The sequence below is a fragment of the Pseudophryne corroboree genome, chromosome 4, assembly GCF_028390025.1.
Source record: "Pseudophryne corroboree isolate aPseCor3 chromosome 4, aPseCor3.hap2, whole genome shotgun sequence".
Classification (NCBI taxonomy): domain Eukaryota; kingdom Metazoa; phylum Chordata; class Amphibia; order Anura; family Myobatrachidae; genus Pseudophryne; species Pseudophryne corroboree.
Genome location: NC_086447.1, coordinates 297345081 through 297367980, shown reverse-complemented (window position 1 = coordinate 297367980; position 22900 = coordinate 297345081). Strand labels below are relative to the sequence as shown.

Genomic DNA, 22900 nt, shown 5'->3' with positions numbered 1-22900 from the left:
GAATGCAGCCCAGGGTGGCTCCTGAATGGTTACTGGAGCTGCGGACTGACTGGGAGATGTATGACACATAGGGGGTAATTTAGAGTTGATCGCAGATGTGCTAAAGTACTCTGACATGCTGGGGGACGCCCAGCACAGGGCTAGTCTGCCCCGCATGTCAAGTCCTACCCCCCCCCGCACAAGTACAAAAGCATCGCACAGCAGCGATGCTTTTGTACTTGACAAGTAGCTCCCTACCTGCGCAGCTCCTGCACGCTGGCGGGGAGCTACTTGTCGCAACCTGGGTCGCAGCAGCTGCTTGTGATGTCACGCAGTCACCACGGCCCGCCCCCAGCGCAGTCCGGGCATGCCTGCATTGCCCGGACCGCACCCCCAAAGCAGTGACCAAACGCTGCCGGCCCGCCCCCTCCCGCCCAGCGAACACCTCAGCCTGTCAAACAAGGAGAGGCTATCGCTGGGCTGAGATGCCGATAGCATCTCTGGCATGCACATGCACAGCAGGGATCAGGTCTGAATTACCCCCAGAGTACACAGACCATCATACAAAACTTCCCCCTCTGGTAAATCTATGGCGCATGCTCTGCATGATGCAGGAGCGTCCAGAGACTTACTGCCCTTTTTGTTAGACATTGTACACAAATGCAACAACAGAGTGACTTAGGGCCTAATTCAGACCTAATCGCTGCCGTGCATTTTCGCACAGCAGCCGATCAGGTCTGAACTTCGCATGCGTCGGTGCACCAGACAGCTGACGCCCATCTCAGCCCTGCAATCGCCTCTGATTGAAAGGTAGAGGTGGTCGCCGGGCGGGAGGGGGCGAGCCGGCGGTGTCTGGGCGCCGTTTTAGGGGGGGCGGGCTGCGGCAGCTGCATGATGTCACACGCAGCCGCTGTGACCCAGACAGCAACGAGTAGCTCCCTGCCAGTGTGCAGGAACTACGCTGGTAGGGAGCTACTCTTCAAGTACAAAAGCATCGCCGCTGTGCAATACTTTTGTACTAGTGCGGCCGGGTAGGGCCTGACATGCGGGTCGGACTAGCCCTGTGCTTACCGTCCCCCCGCATGTCAGGGAAGCTGATCGTAGATGTGCTAAATTTAGCACATCTACAATCAGGTCTGAATTAGGCCCTTAGTATGATAAAACCAGACAGAGTACAATAAATTTGTTAGTATGCGAGTGGACACACAGTGGGTATTTCAGACCTGATCGATCGGTAGTTTTTTTTTGCAATCCTGCGTTTGCATAGTCGCCACCCACAGGGGGACTGTATTTTAGCTGTGCAAGTGTGTGATCACATGTTTAGCAGAGCTGTACAAACTGATTTTGTGCAGTCTGAGTAACCCAGGACTTACTCAGCCGCTGCGATCACTTCAGCCTGTCCGGGCCCGGAATTAACATCAGACGCACGCCCTGCAAACGCTTGGGCATGCCTGCGTTTTTCCAGACACTCCCTGAAAAGGTCAGTTGCCACACACAAACGCCTTCTTCCTGTCAATCTCTTTGCGATCGCCGGTGCGATGGGATTTTTCGCACCATTCCGTCGCTGCCCGGCGCTCTCCATTGCTGTGGACCGATGCACCTGTGCTCTGCAGTGCATATGCATGCGCAGTTCAAACCTGATCGCAGGCTGTGTGAAAACGCAGCCTAGCGATCAGGTTTGAATTACCCCCACAGTACACAATACCTGCTAATAAATCCGGTATTATGCGACCGAGTTCACAGTAGAATACACGTAATGGGTAAATACTGTGACGCACTATATATTACCCAGATGCACCTAGTCCCTTAGGGTATAGAATATAGTGATGGATATATCTGGGAAACACTAAAAGTGAAAACACACAGCAGATACAGGCACACACAGCCACTGCAAATAATTATTATGACAATAAAACTGCAGTGGACTTGTATATGTACAGAGATAGATAGATATAGATAGATAGATATATATATATATATATATATATATATAGATAGAGAGAATAGCAGAAACCTAGGCGCTTTAGTACAAACGTGTAGTGATGGGGTAATATTAAATAACACTCTTTACCCCCTTTAAGGGTAGCAGCTCATAATACAAAATATTGTGTATGGTGTACACATAGACAAAGAATCGTAGTAGAGAAAATAAGCGCTTCTGAGTGTGATAATGAATTATACGGAAAATGGCCAGGTGGGTAAAATTATAACCAAGAACACTTATCTGGTTGTAAAAGAACTTCCAACGAGTGTTCCTCAATTTTGGATTAGCATGTAGAGAGAAAAACACAATAGAACATAGTGTGTATCGTTCTCACAATCAAATAAGATCATTTGCATATGAAGGGCAGTAAACTAGGGAACATGCTTATTCCCAATTAAACCTCAATAATAGCCCGGACATTAAAAATAGTAACAATTTAATATACAAAGACATACAATGGCTAGACAACACACGTACAAGATCAAAAGTTTAAAAAAGCTCATCTGTACATCTAAAAAGGGACACCGCAGCAGACAGTCCGAAATGGTATAAGATGGCCAAAAGACATGCGTACAGGAAATTAAAAGTTCAAACGCTTATCTGTCCATTAGAGGAGTTCAGTAGCAAAACAGTCCCAACGCGTTTCGTCCGTCAAGGTCTGGACTTCAAGGGGCCATTGTCTGTATAATTCATTATCACACTCAGAAGCGCTTATTTTCTCTACTGCTATGTTATACACACATACATACATACATACATACATACATACATATTATATATATATATATATATATATATATATATATATATATATTATATAACCACAAAAAGGAGGCGGCACTCAGAGTCTCAATAAATCAGTGAAGAAATGACCCGTGTTTATTTCAACGTTTCGGTGGTCGTGCCCCCGTCTTCAGGAAACACAATACATGTATTGAGTTTCCTGAAGACGGGGGCACGACCCCCGAAACGTTGAAATAAACACGGGTCATTTCTTCACTGATTTATTGAGACTCTGAGTGCCGCCTCCTGTTTGTGGTTATATAAGGAAGCATACTCCTTGAGGAAGGCACCCGAGCCAGTACCCAGGTGGAGTGAGAGTGCCGGACTGCAGCGAGGAATATTATATATATATATATATATATATATATATATATATATATAGGTAAAGAAAGAAGCGGCACTCGGAGTCAGCAAAAAGACAAAACTTGTATTGAAAAGACTGTTGACGTTTCGGGGACGTGCTCCCCTTCCTCAGAACAATTACACACTGTGACAATCAAACAATAAATACCCACTTACCCCCATGGGCCTCCCTCACCAGCGGGCGTCCCCCGTCACGTTGCCTGCATACTCCGGCCTCCTTCCGGCCTCCGGCGACGGGGCGGAGATGACGTCACAGAGCCTGGCCTAGTGACCATGGCAACCCATTGCCACAGCCAAGCTATCGCGCCGTCTCCGACTTCCCACCCCCGGGCGGAAGTGATGTTCCGGACTTCGGCTAGTTGCCATGGGGACGCTGTGGAAACAAAATAAACCAAGATAAAACAACGTATACGTGACAATATGTTTCAGATAGTGACATCTCACTAAAGTACAGTCATGAAGTGTATAGTGTATGAAATAATTTAGATTAAATGTGCTTTGAACACTACATCTTGATGTGACAATATTATATTAAAAATGTTATATTAAAAAACAATAAATATATAGTCTGAACACTGTACAGGGGGAGGGCAGAATCAAAACCCATATGTATACATAAATCCTTAATTACATCATCATTGTTATTATACACACCCTACCTCCTAATATGACACTGTACACCTGCCCACAGGTCGATCAGATCTAATGATGGATCACTCCTCCTACTATGACAGGTGAAAATACAAGCTACTAGAGTGAGACAACCATCACATAAACTGTCACACACTCATTTCACCAACAATTGTTTCACAAAAAAATCCTTCAAAAAAACATTTTTTCACAAAAAATTTATCAGACCAAGGGATTCATTCAGACCTTTAGGCCGCAGTGTTTGTAATTTAAAAATCCACCGGGACTCAAGTTGTAGGAGCTTCCTGCCCCTGTCCCCTCCTCTGTTTGACTCGGGAACATGATCTATGATCCTGTGTCTCAGCATAGCCATATTGTGTTTAAAATCCAAGAAGTGCCTGGCTACTGGTTGTTCAGCTATCCCCGTGTTTAATGCATTACGTATAGCTTGTCTATGTTGTGCCATGCGGATTTTGAATTGACACTCTGTCTTTCCTATATAATAAGTGCCACATGGACACATAATTACATAAATGACAAACTTAGTGCTACAGGTCAAAGGCCATTTAATTGGAAATTTTTTGCCTGAAAAGGGATGCGTAATATTATTCCCAGGTGACATGTAGGTACACGTAGTGCACCCCAGGCACTTGTAGCACCCATTCTTCCTTGTAAGGAAATGTGGAGCTGGGGTTTTCATATTCGAGATGTCGGTTTTAACCACAATATCCCGAATATTCCGCCCCCTGGTGTAGCTGGGCATAAGCTTCTTATGGAATAATTTCGGGAGATCTGTGTCGGTTGACACAATGGGCCATAATTTTTTAGCAGCTTTGCTCGTCCTTGAGCTCTCCGAATTAAATTCATTGACCCATGTGACAGCTGTAACTGCATCTCTGGACTTCTGTCCAACGCTGGACTTCAGCAATTGATTTCTATCCTGTGACATGGCCTTCTTTCTGGCATTCTGTAACAGTTGTGGGGGATACCCTCGCTTTCTAAATTTTTCTTCCATCTCGTCTAGCTGTTTATCTCTGTCACTGTTCCCACTGTTCACCCTACACACTCTTAGAAACTGTGAGTAGGGCAGGCCCTTCCTAGTAGGGACCGGGTGGAAACTATCATGACGTAGCAAGGTGTTGCGGTCAGTGGGTTTGGCGTATAGCTTAGTAGTGATCTGCCCTTCCACTACCCTGATCTGGATGTCAAGAAAGCAGATTTCCTCTTTGCTGATGGAGAGAGTAAATTTAATCGGACTGGGTGACATATTGTGTACCCTAACCAATTCTCTCAATTGTTCTTCAGGGCCCCTCCACATGATAAACAAGTCATCAATGTATCTGTAATAAAGGAAGACCTGTTGTGCCACCTCCAGTCTTTCAAAAAATAAACACCGTTCCACATCCCACATAAAAGAATTAGCAAATGACGGGGCCACTGAGGACCCCATCGCACAGCCAGTTAGTTGTCTATAATATCTCCCATCAAATAAGAAATAATTGTGTGTTAACGTGAACTCAAGTAACGTTAAAAAGAAGTCCACATCTGGTCCTGCATACAATGTATTCCCAACCAGTAACCTTTTAACTGCTTGTATCCCAACCTCATGGGGGATACAGGTGTATAAACTGGCCACGTCAAGTGTGGCCAGAACAAGATCATCAGGGACAGAGTCAATAGTCAGGAACTTATTCAATAACATATTAGAGTCTCTTAAGTGAGTAAATGTCTGTTGAATACACGGCTGTAGGTAAGCGTCCAAAAATACCGCCAAGGGTTCGCACAGAGACCCACGGGCAGACACAATGGGTCTGCCAGGGGGTCTCTGAGCGTCCTTGTGGATCTTAGGAATAGTGTATAGAATGGGGATAATGGGGTGCTCAGTGTATTTTTGGACGCTTACCTACAGCCGTGTATTCAACAGACATTTACTCACTTAAGAGACTCTAATATGTTATTGAATAAGTTCCTGACTATTGACTCTGTCCCTGATGATCTTGTTCTGGCCACACTTGACGTGGCCAGTTTATACACCTGTATCCCCCATGAGGTTGGGATACAAGCAGTTAAAAGGTTACTGGTTGGGAATACATTGTATGCAGGACCAGATGTGGACTTCTTTTTAACGTTACTTGAGTTCACGTTAACACACAATTATTTCTTATTTGATGGGAGATATTATAGACAACTAACTGGCTGTGCGATGGGGTCCTCAGTGGCCCCGTCATTTGCTAATTCTTTTATGTGGGATGTGGAACGGTGTTTATTTTTTGAAAGACTGGAGGTGGCACAACAGGTCTTCCTTTATTACAGATACATTGATGACTTGTTTATCATGTGGAGGGGCCCTGAAGAACAATTGAGAGAATTGGTTAGGGTACACAATATGTCACCCAGTCCGATTAAATTTACTCTCTCCATCAGCAAAGAGGAAATCTGCTTTCTTGACATCCAGATCAGGGTAGTGGAAGGGCAGATCACTACTAAGCTATACGCCAAACCCACTGACCGCAACACCTTGCTACGTCATGATAGTTTCCACCCGGTCCCTACTAGGAAGGGCCTGCCCTACTCACAGTTTCTAAGAGTGTGTAGGGTGAACAGTGGGAACAGTGACAGAGATAAACAGCTAGACGAGATGGAAGAAAAATTTAGAAAGCGAGGGTATCCCCCACAACTGTTACAGAATGCCAGAAAGAAGGCCATGTCACAGGATAGAAATCAATTGCTGAAGTCCAGCGTTGGACAGAAGTCCAGAGATGCAGTTACAGCTGTCACATGGGTCAATGAATTTAATTCGGAGAGCTCAAGGACGAGCAAAGCTGCTAAAAAATTATGGCCCATTGTGTCAACCGACACAGATCTCCCGAAATTATTCCATAAGAAGCTTATGCCCAGCTACACCAGGGGGCGGAATATTCGGGATATTGTGGTTAAAACCGACATCTCGAATATGAAAACCCCAGCTCCACATTTCCTTACAAGGAAGAATGGGTGCTACAAGTGCCTGGGGTGCACTACGTGTACCTACATGTCACCTGGGAATAATATTACGCATCCCTTTTCAGGCAAAAAATTTCCAATTAAATGGCCTTTGACCTGTAGCACTAAGTTTGTCATTTATGTAATTATGTGTCCATGTGGCACTTATTATATAGGAAAGACAGAGTGTCAATTCAAAATCCGCATGGCACAACATAGACAAGCTATACGTAATGCATTAAACACGGGGATAGCTGAACAACCAGTAGCCAGGCACTTCTTGGATTTTAAACACAATATGGCTATGCTGAGACACAGGATCATAGATCATGTTCCCGAGTCAAACAGAGGAGGGGACAGGGGCAGGAAGCTCCTACAACTTGAGTCCCGGTGGATTTTTAAATTACAAACACTGCGGCCTAAAGGTCTGAATGAATCCCTTGGTCTGATAAATTTTTTGTGAAAAAATGTTTTTTTGAAGGATTTTTTTGTGAAACAATTGTTGGTGAAATGAGTGTGTGACAGTTTATGTGATGGTTGTCTCACTCTAGTAGCTTGTATTTTCACCTGTCATAGTAGGAGGAGTGATCCATCATTAGATCTGATCGACCTGTGGGCAGGTGTACAGTGTCATATTAGGAGGTAGGGTGTGTATAATAACAATGATGATGTAATTAAGGATTTATGTATACATATGGGTTTTGATTCTGCCCTCCCCCTGTACAGTGTTCAGACTATATATTTATTGTTTTTTAATATAACATTTTTAATATAATATTGTCACATCAAGATGTAGTGTTCAAAGCACATTTAATCTAAATTATTTCATACACTATACACTTCATGACTGTACTTTAGTGAGATGTCACTATCTGAAACATATTGTCACGTATACGTTGTTTTATCTTGGTTTATTTTGTTTCCACAGCGTCCCCATGGCAACTAGCCGAAGTCCGGAACATCACTTCCGCCCGGGGGTGGGAAGTCGGAGACGGCGCGATAGCTTGGCTGTGGCAATGGGTTGCCATGGTCACTAGGCCAGGCTCTGTGACGTCATCTCCGCCCCGTCGCCGGAGGCCGGAAGGAGGCCGGAGTATGCAGGCAACGTGACGGGGGACGCCCGCTGGTGAGGGAGGCCCATGGGGGTAAGTGGGTATTTATTGTTTGATTGTCACAGTGTGTAATTGTTCTGAGGAAGGGGAGCACGTCCCCGAAACGTCAACAGTCTTTTCAATACAAGTTTTGTCTTTTTGCTGACTCCGAGTGCCGCTTCTTTCTTTACCTATTATCCTGGGGTAGCCCCCCTGATGGAAGGCACAGGAGCAAGGATCCACTATTAGCTAATTAATTGGAGTGCCGGAGCTGCTGCATCTCTATATATATATATATATATATATATATATATACACACACACACACACACACACACACACACACACACAGATATATATATATATATATATATATATATATATATATATATATATAGTGACAAGAACACTGGAATAGTGTTTGAGGGCAGGTATGTTTGTCCCAGGTTCTTGTCTTACATGTATTAGAAAAATGAAGACTTCTAGGAAAAGGTTTTATTTTGTCAGAACCTTTTCAGTTTATTGGAAAAGCTGGATAAGGGCCTTGAATGAGAGATAGGGCAAGTTGCAGACACTGGCCCAGTTCGGGTCTTTGGCCTCATAGAGGGTTAATCAGGGTTTCAGCTGTGTAAGAGTGTTATAGGGCTGCTAGCCTGATTAGTGTGTGCAGACTGCCTGGGAAGACTGCAGGATCTCTGTGAGAGAGATACGCTTCCTTATACAAGTGAGCTAAACAGTATTGACTGGAAGACTGTGTTTTTGTTTAGATACAGTTAGGAACGTCTTGTGTTAGTTAGTGCCGGACAGGCAAGGTATTTTCTTTTTTCTGTTTAATAAAACTGGTCATGGCCAGTTGCACCATAAACTGGACTTGTATGATTCCTCAGCTGCTGCAAGGTGCCATTTACCCCAGGAAACGGCACCTTGTTCCCTCACAGCATTACAACTTGGTGGAGAATGCGAGCACTCCGTTCTGCGCATAAGTGAAAGCGGCAGCTTTATGAGGCCTGCAGAAAACGGTGGTTTACGCAGATACAGCCCAGTGTGAAGTTGCGGAGACTCACTCCTGAGGGTTTGATATATGTCCTGGGTGAAAGCAGCTACAAAGCCACCTGAAAAATCTGTCGACATGGAGGAACTGCTTAAAGTCTTGCTGCAAGCTACAGCGGCTCAGCAGGAGGCCAACAGACAGCAGCAGGTGGCAATGGAGGAAAATAGGAGACAGCAGCAGGTGGCTGTTGACGAACTTTACAGGCAACAGCGTCAGGATAGAGAGGCCTTAACAGAAGTGGTGCAGAGCCTTGCAGCCCGGATTGGAGATGTGGCTGTCAGTGCTCCGACCAGCTCTAGTTCTATACGGGCCAGTCACTTCCTGCAGAAAATTACAGAGGCTGATGATGTGGAGGCCTACCTGACCACGTTTGAAAGGACTGCCAAGCGTGGGAACTGGCCGAAAGCACAGTGGGCCCGTCTGCTGGCACCTTTTCTGTCAGGTGAGCCCCAAAAAGCGTACTTTGATTTAAGCCCTGCTGAGGCTCGGGACTATGATAAACTAAAGGCTGAGATCCTGACCCACCTGGGAGTCACGCTGTCAGTACGAGCACAACGGGTGCACCGTTTGGTGTACGCCAAGGAGAAGCCTCCTCGCTCCCAGATGCACGACCTTATTCAGCTAACAAAAAAATGGTTACAGCCAGAGACATTAACTGGTCCCCAGATGGTTGAGTCGTCATGGACCGCTATTTGAGATCTTTGCCCATGGTCCTGCGCAAGTGGGTGAGCCATGGAAACCCGGGTACTGCTGACCAATTAGTGGACATGGTAGAGAGATATTTGGCAGCAGAGGAACTACTGATGACCACCCAGCAACCCATAGATCCTCGACAACGCCCTTCAGTAAAGACTGGTAAGACTGTTCCGTGGGAAAACGTTGCTGCGCGGTGAAGAGAACGCAAGGCTGGAGATACTGTAAACACTGGCCCTGGAGACAGGCCAATGGGGCTAGAACGGTCTATGCTGCCCAAATTGGTTGATAATCGTGTGGTTAAATGTTTTAGGTGTGGTATGCCAGGGCATGTTATTGCCAATTGCCCAGTCACGCAAGAACCCATGCAATGTGATGCTGCCTTTAAATGTCGCAGAATGTCTTTCTTTTCTAGGTTAGCCTGCACTGTGGTACCTTCACCTGAGCTGGAAAAACAAATGTGTGATGTGTTCTTAGAGGGTAACCGGGTAGAGGCCTTGCTAGATTCAGGAAGTTTAGTTACCCTCGTGAAAGCTGGGTTAGTGAACCCCTTAAAGGTCCAGCAAATACCTATTGGGGTAACTTGCATACATGGGGATACCCAACATTATGCCACTGCTGAAGTGAATATAGAAACTTGTTGTGGGTCAGCAATGGTTAAAGTAGGGCTGGTCCCCACCTTGGTGTATGAGGCCATAATAGGGAGGGATTTTCCTCATTTTTGGAGACTGTGGGAATCACGTTTATCAACAGATGTGAGAAGTAAAGAGCCAGTTGATAATACCGGTGATTTCGTGGATGTACGTGTGTCTTCGTAACTTTCTGACCCTTTGCCTTTTGCTAGTTTGGCTGGGGAAGTGACAGATGGGGAGTCCAGTGAGGACCCTCTTGCTGGGAACAGAGACATAGTAGTTAGAACTGAAAGCGTGCCTGACCTGGAGGTAAAGAAGGATCTGTTTGCGTCTGAACAGTTAAAGGATCCTACCTTGATAAAGGCTAGAGAGAATGTTAAGATTGTTAATGGGGAACCTGTGGTACCAGGTGACAGGGTTACGTATCCCCACATGGCCATCTGTAATGAGCTCTTGTACCACATTGTCAAAAAGGGTGAGGATGTGGTGGAACAGCTGGTAGTTCCCCAGCCTTATCGGAGAACGGTACTAGATTTAGCTCATAGTCACGTTACAGCAGGACATTTAGGGGCAGAAAAAAACACTGAAAGAGTTTTACAAAGGTTCTTTTGGCCAGGGGTTTATAAAGAAGTGAAGGAGAAAAAGACAAAAAAAACTTTTTTTGGGAGCACTCTTTTGTATATGTTCGAAGTAATTTGTGTGGTAAGAAATGTTAAAACATAACCTTTAATCAAACCTCGAATAAAAAAAACATGATGTTGTCAAGAAAATTAGAAACTCGTGTCTAATGTTGTATGTGTAAAAATCTTATTTAACCTTTTTAACAAATGAGGTATAAGATGAATGAATAGGTGAAAATATCAAAAAGTAGTGGAGGATACCAAGTGGTTTCTTAAAGTCCCGGGTATCCAGGAAATCACTGTGTATGCCTAAATTATGGGTATCATTGATAGAAAATATGAGCAGAACTGCTAAGGTTTAAAGTAAAGCTTAGGATGGAGCTGAAAGAGTGATTGGATTCCCCTGTTAATGGGGGGGGGGTGGGGGGGGGGAGGGGAGGGAGGCGAAAGGAAAATGAGGAAAATAAGGGCCCACTGCACCTGGTATTCTCAAGAAGTTGACCGTCCTAATACTGACCAGGCCATGCCTGCTTAGCTTCCGAGATCGGACAAGATCGGGCGTATTCAGGGTAGTATGGCAGTGGGCCAGAGAAGAAGAAAAAAAGAGAGGAAAAAAGGAAAAGACGGGGGAGAAAAAAGGAGAAGGAAAAAAAGAGAAGGAAACCACCACTGATTCTGTACTCTAATGGATCGGTGCCATAATAGTCTGAAATGTTTTTCCAAATAAGAGAGTGTGTGAAAATGATCTGAGGTGGAGTCAGCTCTTTTCCTTAAAAGTGGCCCACTGCACCTGGTATTCTCAGGAGGTTTCCCTTCCTAATACTGACCAGGCCATGTCTGCTTAGCTTCCGAGATCGGACAAGATCGGGCGTATTCAGGGTAGTATGGCCGTGGGCCGTTGTTTAAGGAAAAAGATGGGTCACACTCTAATTATTGTACTTTACTTGAATCAGAACTAAAATATAGTCCGAAAGATATTTCCAGATAAGAGTGTGTGGTGGGTAAGTGGAAATAGAGAGAGAAAGAGGGAGGGAAAAGGGGGATAATGATAGAGAGGTAATGAATATAAATGCGTCAAAGATGGGAGATCTGAAAGGTGAATAATGCTAAAAAAATGATCAAAACAAAGCCCTAATACTTGCTGGATGATTGTGCAAGGAATATACTCTCAACAAAAGCAAGTTGTGTATATATAGCAGATTTTTGCACACACAGGTAAATTAAGAGCTCAGGGCTGGCTCGCAAGAAATTTGCAAAAAAAAAAAAAAAAAAAAGGGGGTTTTTGTCTTTCTCCTTTTCAATTGTAGTTCACCTACAGAATTCCTGGGAGCACTGCCAATCATTTGCAGTTTAAGAATCATTTGTTAACTGTTTAACTGCTTGCATATTGGTATCTCATTCCATATTTATATCAATATTTACTATAATTCTCCGACTAGTGCGGTTCCACAAAAAATAACTTTCTGTACAATATTTGGTACTGAGGCTCTTTCCTCAGCTCTTTGGACCAAGCACAGTCACTTTGGCCATAGTCCAGGCCAATATCAGAACTTTTTTGTTCTCCTATTATTGTCATAATTGGGCTCTTCCCTTTAAAAAATTTGCTTTAAAGAAACATAGGCCCCTCTCTCTCTCACGGCCCCAACAACCACGACTAAATGAGTACCTTCAGTCTAAAGACAGAATTGAAGAATAAAAGATCAATAGATGACCTGGATACCATTTTCCCCATCAAGATTCCAGATCCCATTCCTGAGGCGAACTGGGAAAATGACCTCTCTCACCTTAAAAGAACTCTCCAGAGACGCATTAGAGTTGATTGGGATTTAACTAGTCTAGAACATTACTGTAGACAAAAAATATCCCCTAGAGGTCTACGACCCAAACTCTTTCCCTCCTTTAAACTCTCCACTGAAAATCTACGAAAAGATTGGGAGCAATGACTCCTAAAATGCTCTCAGGACCTGATGGGTATCCTGATAAAACATAACCATCTAATAATGGAAGAATGCACCAAAGAAATCGACAACTTGGGTCAGAAATTGGAACAATGGGAAGGAAATACTGCTTCCCAAGATCTTTTTGGAAAAATAAAAAAGGATCTGGAGAACTATGAGGACACTATTATTGAAAGAAAGAAGACAAAGTTCGCAAGAGATAAGCGAGATTTCACAACTGGACATATTTTTAAATGGACCCAACAAATCCGTAGAAGGGATGTGACGAGACAGGAGTACACACCATCATCCTCCGAAGTCGAACCCTCAGATACTGAGGATCACCCTGACTCCAATACAGATCCAAGAGATCCCTTCAATCGTAGGAGGGACTCCAGCCTCCATTCTACTTAGTCTTCGGCCTCTTTTTTAGAGGAAAGCAGGGGCAGAGCCCGTGGATACCCTGCAAAACAAAAACCAGGCGGGGCGGTAGGAAGAGCACCAAGACAAAGATGGCGATCACCCCAGCAGAGACGATATCCCTCCAGGAAACAGAAATAACCAATGGGAGCCTTAATAAGCTCAGAATAATCAATCTTTCTACACATGTTCTTACACAAGACCAAACCAGTGTCCTTGAAAAGGGCCTCTCTTTCTCACCAACCAACCATTTTGATCGTTTCAAGTGGGAAATAAACCTTCGTCTCTTTGGACGGAAACTCCTACTTAAGAAACATTTTTCCAAAAAAGAAAAAGATACACCTTTGGCTAGTAATGATACTTGTAATCTATCACAACAGGAACTGGATGCGTTAGCCATCTTAGAAGAACTTTCCGATGAACAGCCCTCCACATCTGCAAAAATAAGTCAACATTCTATCCCCAAGATCATCAATGTCCGGAAATTAAGGTATTCCTTGATCTGGTGTCACGAGACTTTGACACACTTTACCGACGTCAGAAATCACACAGAACCATTGGCAACCTTTCTAGAAATCAGAAGGAAGCTGTGAAAGAAATACAGAAATGGGATGATGTACAGATAAAAATGTCTGATAAAGGAGGAAACATAGTCATATGGCCTACCACATTATATCTCAAAGAGGCCAACAAACAACTAAAGGACACCTCCTGTTACAATACAACTTTGTTTGATCCAACACAGAATTTTTCAACTCTTTACTCCCGGATCATTGACAAACATCTGCAACAAGGCACCATTACCAAAACTGAATGGGACTATCTTAATACCCCGCATCCCAGAACACCAACATTGTACCTGTTACCTAAGGTCCACAAAAATTTGGACAATCCACCTGGACGACCTATTATATCTGGTAACGGCGGTCTTTTGGAAAAAGCCAGTTGTTTCCTCGACGTCCACTTGCGACAACATGTCCTCAGCCTACCATCATATGTAAAGGACACAAAAGATGTTCTGAAGAAGATTCAAGGTATACAGCTGGAAGATTCCCACATACTAGTGGGACTAGATGTTGAATCCCTATATACATCCATCAAACATGACCTGGGTCTAACAGCAGTGAAATACTTCTTACAAATGGAAGACTTTGGGGATTTTCAAGAATTCCTTTTGGAATTACTCAAATTTGTCCTAAATCATAACTATTTCTTATTTAACAACCGTTTCTATATACAGACTAGAGGCACAGCTATGGGGGCGGCTTGTGCCCCCACGTATGCAAATCTCTTTTTAGGCTGGTGGGAACGAGAATTAGTTTTCAGTGACAGCCAAGAAGAGTACACTGACCATATTGTTATCTGGATACGTTACATCGACGATATCTTCATGATCTGGGATGGCACACAAGAAGAACTGGACCTGTACATCCGCTCCCTCAATGATAATCAGATCAATATGAAGTTTACATATACTAGCAGTAAATCCAGCATCCCATTTCTTGACCTCAGGATATACCGAGATGAGACCAACACCATAGCCACAGAAATCTTCAGAAAAGCAACCTCAACCAACAGTCTGCTCCATTCAACCAGCAGTCACTTTCCACCCACTATCCGTAATATTCCTAAAGGTGAATTCCTTAGATTAAAAAGAAACTGCACAGAAGAATCCACCTTTCAGACCAAAAGCATTGAATTGGCAGCTAGACTCAAGGAGAGAGGATACAGCAACAGACTTATTAAAAAAGCTAAATCCGAAGTACAAAAAGTGGAAAGGGACTCTGATTTTTCCGGCTGAGAAAATTAAAGCAGACAAGAACACCCTACGCTTCATTGGGGATTTCTGCACAAATTGGAAAGATGCCAGAAAGATTTTACAAACACACTGGCATATCCTAAAAATGGATGCTGATCTCTCGGAACTTATAGGCCAGAATATCAATACGAGTTGGAGAAGGTCACCAAACTTAAAAGACAAATTTGTAAAAAGCTATTTTTCATACCCACAAAAGCCAAGACCTCTTAAAGGCAGCCATCCGTGTGGCAATTGCAAACTGTGTCCTCATATCACAAACCTAACAGAAGTAACAGACAGATTCAATCAACGGATCTCAATTAAGGACTTTTTCAATTGCAGGACGGAGAATGTAATTTATTGCATTACTTGCACGTGCAACTTGAGGTATGTGGGCATGACATCTCGCATGCTTAAAGTTAGGGCACTTGAACACATGAGTACAGTAAGGAACGCCAAATCTGATTCAGCTCAGTTCAAGAAGCTCACCACAGTCGCCAGGCATTTCTTAAGATTCCATGACAGCCGAGTAGAGGATTTGAACATTTCAGGCCTGGAACACATCAAAATGGGCCTGAGAGGAGATTACAACGTGACACTTCAGAAGAAGGAATCAGAATGGATCTTTAAACTGGACACGCTCATGCCCAAAGGCTTGAACGAAAACATCAACTACAGCATTTTTCTGCATACCTGAATGGTTTACTTGAAGATCTACCTTAACTCCAAAAACCCTCTTTTCTTTACTACTCCTTCCTCCATTTTTTCTCACCAATCCTCCCCCTCCCCCCCAAACCCCCTCCCCCCTCATTTTCCCCACCCTCACTATCAATACCCCTCTTTTTCATTTTTCCTCCACTTTTCTCACATCCCCTTTTTCCCCCTTTTCCTCCTCCCTCTTCCTTTACCTTGTCCCCCACCCTACCTTCATTTTCTCCACACCACACTCACATTTCATATTCCCTCATCACATTCACTTTACCCCCAACCATCTTCCATCAAATTTCATATCCATACACCGCTTGCTCCCCTTTCTATTAGCTTCTTTCCAGTCAGTCACACCACACGTTTTCCACTCTTTTTTCTCCTTCCCCCCCCCCACATTTCTTTTCTTTCCTTCCCCTCACACTCCCTTCTTTCACTCCTATTTTCATCCGTCCACACATCCCCTCATTTCAAATTAATCATTCCAATATTATATTCATTTATTTCACATTTTTACATTTAAATTTTATTTTTATTTATATTTATTTTTATTTATTTTTATTATTTTATATCCATTTTTATTATTTATATTTATTTTCATTTCATATTTTTATTTCATATTTTTATGTTTATTTTATTTCATTTCATTCCCTCCTCATTCACACTTCTTCACAATCATTTCATTTCTCCACTAATACACACATCCCAATCCTTTTGCCAGACTTTCACTTCATTCCATACACACAGTCCCCCTTCCCAGACCCATACACATTCACTCCCCTCCCATCCACTTTGTGCTGCATTTTAATCATCCAGTTTCTACGTGCTAAAAAAGCCTCCCTCCCTCGAACCATTCCCTCATTTCCCACCTGCTCGAGCCCATAAAATTCAATACACATTCTCTTTACTTATTATCATTATTCACATCCTCCTTTGTGCCCCTTCTTCCCCTCTTCTCCCGATCCGCTCTCACTTACTCTTGCCCTTTTCCAATATGGCCGAAACAATCTTCATGCACAAGGATCCCATTGGTCAACCTGGTCACCTGTTTTCTTCTAATGACTATCATTGGTCAAACTGGTACTCATTTACGGGTCACAGGAGAGCAACAGAGAGAGGCTCTCGTGACCAAGCCTACCTAGGTGAAACATACATCGAGCGGCGTCCTCTGTGACGTCATCGCGGCAACGCCCAGTCCGGAAGCGGGCGGCCGCGTTCTTCACTGCCAGCGGGTGCATGCATGGGGGATGACTGATCAACACTGGCCGCACATAGCGCGGTCACGGTAGTATATTTTGGATTACCAACATCTGACTATATTTCTTCTCCCCCACCAATATTTCACTCCTGCAGCGATACTTCAAAACTGCAGGAAGACTGTACTAAGTACCATTATTTTGCACTGTTTCCCCGCTTATGCCGTTACGGATATCAACTAGCTTTATGCAAATTGAGTTTCATGACAATGTAAATTTCCAGAGCATGTTTTTTTATCAGCGATTTGATCATATGTTCTGTCATTTCCTAAGGTTTAAGTAATTAATTTTTTGGGAGCCAGCCCTGAGCTCTAATATCAAATTTTGTGGAGCCAGCCCTGAGCTCTAAATCAATACTTTTGTGACTTATTTCTTTAATATATTTCATACATTCCATATGTTTTGTCACTCGTTATCAGGAGGTTATAAGGATTAATGTAAGTTTCCAGTGAGCCAGCCTTGAGCTCTAAACCCATACCCTCTGACCTATCAATTTTTGCTCCTATATTCATGGTAGCAAACAGCAGTGCACATTTTTCAGTGCTATATTCTTGTATATATGGAGCAAACAACTGTACACATTCTTTAGTGTTCACATTACTAGTGTTTGATTTGCAAATTTCTTGCGAGCCAGCCCCGAGCTCTTAATTTACCTGTGTGTGCAAAAATCTGCTATATATACACAACTTGCTTTTGTTGAGAGTATATTCCTTGCACAATCATCCAGCAAGTATTAGGGCTTTGTTTTGATCATTTTTTTAGCATTATTCACCTTTCAGATCTCCCATCTTTGACGCATTTATATTCATTACCTCTCTATCATTATCCCCCTTTTCCCTCCCTCTTTCTCTCTCTATTTCTACTTACCCACCACACACTCTTATCTGGAAATATCTTTCGGACTATATTTTAGTTCTGATTCAAGTAAAGTACAATAATTAGAGTGTGACCCATCTTTTTCCTTAAACAACGGCCCACGGCCATACTACCCTGAATACGCCCGATCTTGTCCGATCTCGGAAGCTAAGCAGACATGGCCTGGTCAGTATTAGGAAGGGAAACCTCCTGAGAATACCAGGTGCAGTGGGCCACTTTTAAGGAAAAGAGCCGACTCCACCTCAGATCATTTTCACACTCTCTTATTTGGAAAAACATTTCAGACTATTATGGCACCGATCCATTAGAGTACAGAATCAGTGGTGGTTTCCATCTCTTTTTTCCTTCTCCTTTTTTCTCCCCCGTCTTTTCCTTTTTCCTCTCTTTTTTCTTCTTCTCTGGCCCACTGCCATACTACCCTGAATACGCCCGATCTTGTCCGATCTCGGAAGCTAAGCAGGCATGGCCTGGTCAGTATTAGGACGGTCAACTTCCTGAGAATACCAGGTGCAGTGGGCCCTTATTTTCCTTTCGCCTCCCCCCCCCCCCCATTAACAGGGGAATCCAATCACTCTTTCAGCTCCATCCTAAGCTTTACTTTAAACCTTAGCAGTTCTGCTCATATTTTCTATCAATGATACCCATAATTTAGGCATACACAGTGATTTCCTGGATACCCGGGACTTTAAGAAACCACTTGGTATCCTCCACTACTTTTTGATATTTTTACCTATTCATTCATCTTATACCTCATTTGTTAAAAAGGTTAAATAAGATTTTTACACATACAACATTAGACACGAGTTTCTAATTTTCTTGACATCATGTTTTTTTATTCGAGGTTTGATTAAAGGTTATGTTTTAACATTTCTTACCACACAAATTACTTCGAACATATACAAAAGAGTGCTCCCAAAAAAAGGTTTTTTTGTCTTTTTCTCCTTCTTTTCAATTGTAGTTCACCTACAGAATTCCTGGGAGCACCGCCAATCATTTGCAGTTTAAGAATCATTTGTTAACTGTTTAACTGCTTGCATATTGGTATCTCATTCCATATTTATATCAGTATTTACTATAATTCTCCGACTAGTGCGGTTCCACAAAAAATAACTTTCTGTTTATAAAGAAGTGTCTGAATATTGTTCTTCCTGTCCTGAATACCAGTACCATGCCCCTAGACCCCATTTCAGGAGCCCATTAGTTCCCATGCCTATTATAGAGGTCCCGTTTGAGAGAATAGCCATGGATCACGTGGGGCCCTTGTTAAAGTCCGCTCGGGGCCATCAGTATATCCTGGCAATTATGGACTATGCCACTCGATATCCTGAGGCTGTCATTTACGCACTATCACAACCAAGGCGATAGCTAGGGAGCTGGTGCAGGTTTTTAGTAGTGGGAATACCAAAAGAAATTTTGACTGACCAGGGTACTCCATTTATGTCATGGGTCATGAAAGAATTGTGCAAATTATTTAAGGTCACTCACCTCAGGACGTCCATCTACCATCCCCAAACTGATGGGTTGGTGGAAAGGTTCAATAAAACATTAAAAAGGTTGTTGATAGAGATGGGAAAAAATAAGAATTTACTCACCGGTAATTCTATTTCTCGTAGTCCGTAGTGGATGCTGGGAACTCCGTAAGGACCATGGGGAATAGCGGGCTCCGAAGGAGGCTGGGCACTCTAGAAAGATCTTAGACTACCTGGTGTGCACTGGCTCCTCCCACTATGACCCTCCTCCAAGCCTCAGTTAGGATACTGTGCCCGGACGAGCGTACACAATAAGGAAGGATTTTGAATCCCGGGTAAGACTCTTACCAGCCACACCAATCACACCGTATAACTCGTGATATGAAACCCAGTTAACAGTATGAAACAACTGAGCCTCTCAACAGATGGCTCAACAATAACCCGATTTAGTTAACAATAACTATGTACAAGTATTGCAGATAAACCGCACTTGGGATGGGCGCCCAGCATCCACTACGGACTACGAGAAATAGAATTACCGGTGAGTAAATTCTTATTTTCTCTGACGTCCTAGTGGATGCTGGGAACTCCGTAAGGACCATGGGGATTATACCAAAGCTCCCAAACGGGCGGGAGAGTGCGGATGACTCTGCAACACCGAATGAGAGAACTCCAGGTCCTCCTTAGCCAGGGTATCAAATTTATAGAATTTTGCAAACGTGTTTACCCCTGACCAAGTAGCAGCTCGGCAAGTTGTAAAGCCGAGACCCCTCGGGCAGCCGCTCAAGATGAGCCCACCTTCCTTGTGGAATGGGCATTGACAGATTTTGGCTGTGGCAGGCCTGCCACAGAATGTGCAAGCTGAATTGTACTACAAATCCAACGAGCAATAGTCTGCGTAGAAGCAGGAGCACCCAGCTTGTTGGGCGCATATAGGATAAACAACGAGTCAGATTTTCTGACTCCAGCCGTTCTGGAAACATATTTTCAGGGCCCTGACCACGTCTAACAACTTGGAGTCCTCCAAGTCCCTAGTAGCCGCAGGCACCACAATAGGCTGGTTCAGGTGAAACGCTGACACCACCTTAGGGAGAAACTGGGGACGAGTCCTCAATTCTGCCCTATCCATATGGAAAATCAGATAAGGGCTTTTACAAGATAAAGCCGCCAATTCTGATACTCGCCTGGCCGAAACCAAGGCCAATAACATGACCACTTTCCAAGTGAGATATTACAGATCCACGGTCTTTAGTGGTCCCAAGGTGCCACAGGAGGCACAAACGGGGGCTGAATATGCAGCACTCCTTTTATAAATGTCTGAACTTCATGTACTGAAGCTAGTTCTTTTTGAAAGAAAATCGACAGAGCCGAGATCTGTACCTTAATGGAACCTAATTTAAGGCCCATAGTCACTCCTGCTTGCAGGAAATGCAGAAATCGACCTAGTTGAAATTCCTCTGTTGGGGCCCTTTCGGCCTCACACCATGCAACATATTTCCGCCATATGCGGTGATAATGATTTGCTGTAACCTCTTCCCTGGCTTTAGTAAGCGTAGGAATGACTTCCTCCGGAATGCCCTTTTCCTTCAGGATCCGGCGTTCAACCGCTATGCCGTCAAACGCAGCCGCGGTAAGTCTTGGAACAGACAGGGCCCCTGCTGCCGCAGGTCCTGTCTGAGTGGCAGAGGCCATGGGTCCTCTGATATAAATTCTTGAAGTTCTGGGTACCAATCTCTTCTTGGCCAGCCCGGAACCACGAGTATCGTTCTTACTCCTCGCCTTCTTATTATTCTCAGTACCTTTGGTATGAGAGGCAGAGGGGAGAACACATAAACCGACTGGTACACCCACGGTGTTACCAGAGCGTCCACAGCTATCGCCTGAGGGTCCCTTGACCTGGCGCAATATCTTTTATAGCTTTTGTTGAGGCGGGACGCCATCATGTCCACCTGTGGCCTTTCCCAATGGTGTACAATCCTTTGGAAGACTTCTGGAGGAAGTCCCCACTCTCCCGGGTGGAGGTCGTGTCTGTTGAGAAGATCTGCTTCCCAGTTGTCCACTCCGGGAATGAACACTGCTGACAGTGCTAACACATGATTTTCCGCCTATCGGAGAATCCTTGTGGCTTCTGCCATCGCCATCCTGCTTCTTGTGCCGCCCTGTTGGTTTACATGAGCGACTGCCGTGATGTTGTCTGATTGGATCAGTACCGGCTGGTTTTGAAGCAGAGGCCTTGCCGGCCTCAGGGCATTGTAAATGGCCCTCTGGTCCAGAATGTTTATGTGTAGGGAAATCACCTGACTTGACCAAAGTCCCTGGAAGTTTCTTCCCTGTGTGACTGCCCCCCCAGCCTCAAAGGCTGGCATTCATGGTCACTAGGACCTAGTCCTGTATGCCGAACCTGCGGCCCTCTTGAAGATGGGCACTCTGCAGCCACCACAGTAGAGATACCCTGGTCCCTGGAGACAGGGTTATCAGCCTATGCATCGGAAGATGCGATCCGGACCACTTGTCCAACAGGTCCCTCTGAAAAGTTCTTGTATGGAACCTGCCTAATGAGATTGCTTCGTAGGAAGCTACCATTTTTCCCAGGACTCGCGTGCCATGATGCACCGCTACCTGTTTTGGCTTCAGGAGGTCTCTGACTAGAGATGACAACTCCTTGGCTTTCTCCTCCCGGAGAAAACTATTTCTGGTTTATGTCCAGAACCATCCCCAGGAACAGTAGACGTGTCATAGGAACCAGCTGTGACTTTGGACTGTTTAGAATCCAACCGTGCTGTTGTAGCACTTTCCAAAATAGTGCTACCCCGACTACCAACTGCTCCTTGGACCTCGCCCTTATAAAGAGATTGTCCAAGTGCGGGATAATTAAAACTCCCTTTTTTCGAAGGAGTATCATCATTTCGGCCATTACCTTGATAAAACACCCTCGGTGTCATGTACAGTCTAAACGGCAGTGTCTGGACTTGGTAATGGTAATCCTGTACCACAAATCTGAGGTACTCCTGGCGAGGATAGTAAATGGGGACATGCAGGTAAGCATCCTTGATGCCCCGGGATACCATGTAATCCCCCTCGTCCAGGCTTGCAATAACCGCCCTGAGCGATTCCATCTTGAACTTGAATTTTTTATGTATGTGTTCAAGGATTTTAAATATAAGAAGGGTCACACCGAACTATGCGGTTTCGGTACCCCAAACCGTGTGGAATAGTAACCCCGTCCTTGTTGAAGTAGGGGCACCTTGAGTATTACCTGCTGGGAATACCGCCTATTAATTGCCTCTAGCACAGCCTCCCTGCCTGAGGGAGTTGTCAGCAAGGCATATTTAAGGAAACGGCTGGGGGGAGACATCTCTAATTCCAGCTTGTACCCCTGAAATACTACTTGAAAGAAACAGGGATCACCTGTGAGCGAGCCCACTAATTGCTGAAATTTTTTTTGAGACGGCCCCCCACCATACCTGGCTACACCTGTGGAGCACCCGCGTCATGCTGTGGACTCACAGGAAGCGGGGAAAGAATTTTGATTCTGGGAACAGGCTGCTGGTGCAGCTTTTTCCCTCTTCCCTTGTCTCTGTACAGAAAGGAAGCGCCATTTGACCCGCTTGCTTTTCTGAAGCCGACAGGA

The 22900-nt window shown here is 44.3% G+C and overlaps 4 pseudogenes; 2 read left to right on the top strand and 2 right to left on the bottom strand.

Moving 5' to 3' along the window:
- Positions 1–11276: 11276 nt before the first annotated feature.
- LOC134912218 (5S ribosomal RNA) lies at positions 11277–11394 on the bottom strand (annotated as a pseudogene).
- Positions 11395–11586: 192 nt separating this feature from the next.
- LOC134912088 (5S ribosomal RNA) lies at positions 11587–11704 on the bottom strand (annotated as a pseudogene).
- Positions 11705–17896: 6192 nt separating this feature from the next.
- LOC134912087 (5S ribosomal RNA) lies at positions 17897–18014 on the top strand (annotated as a pseudogene).
- Positions 18015–18201: 187 nt separating this feature from the next.
- LOC134912120 (5S ribosomal RNA) lies at positions 18202–18319 on the top strand (annotated as a pseudogene).
- Positions 18320–22900: the final 4581 nt, after the last annotated feature.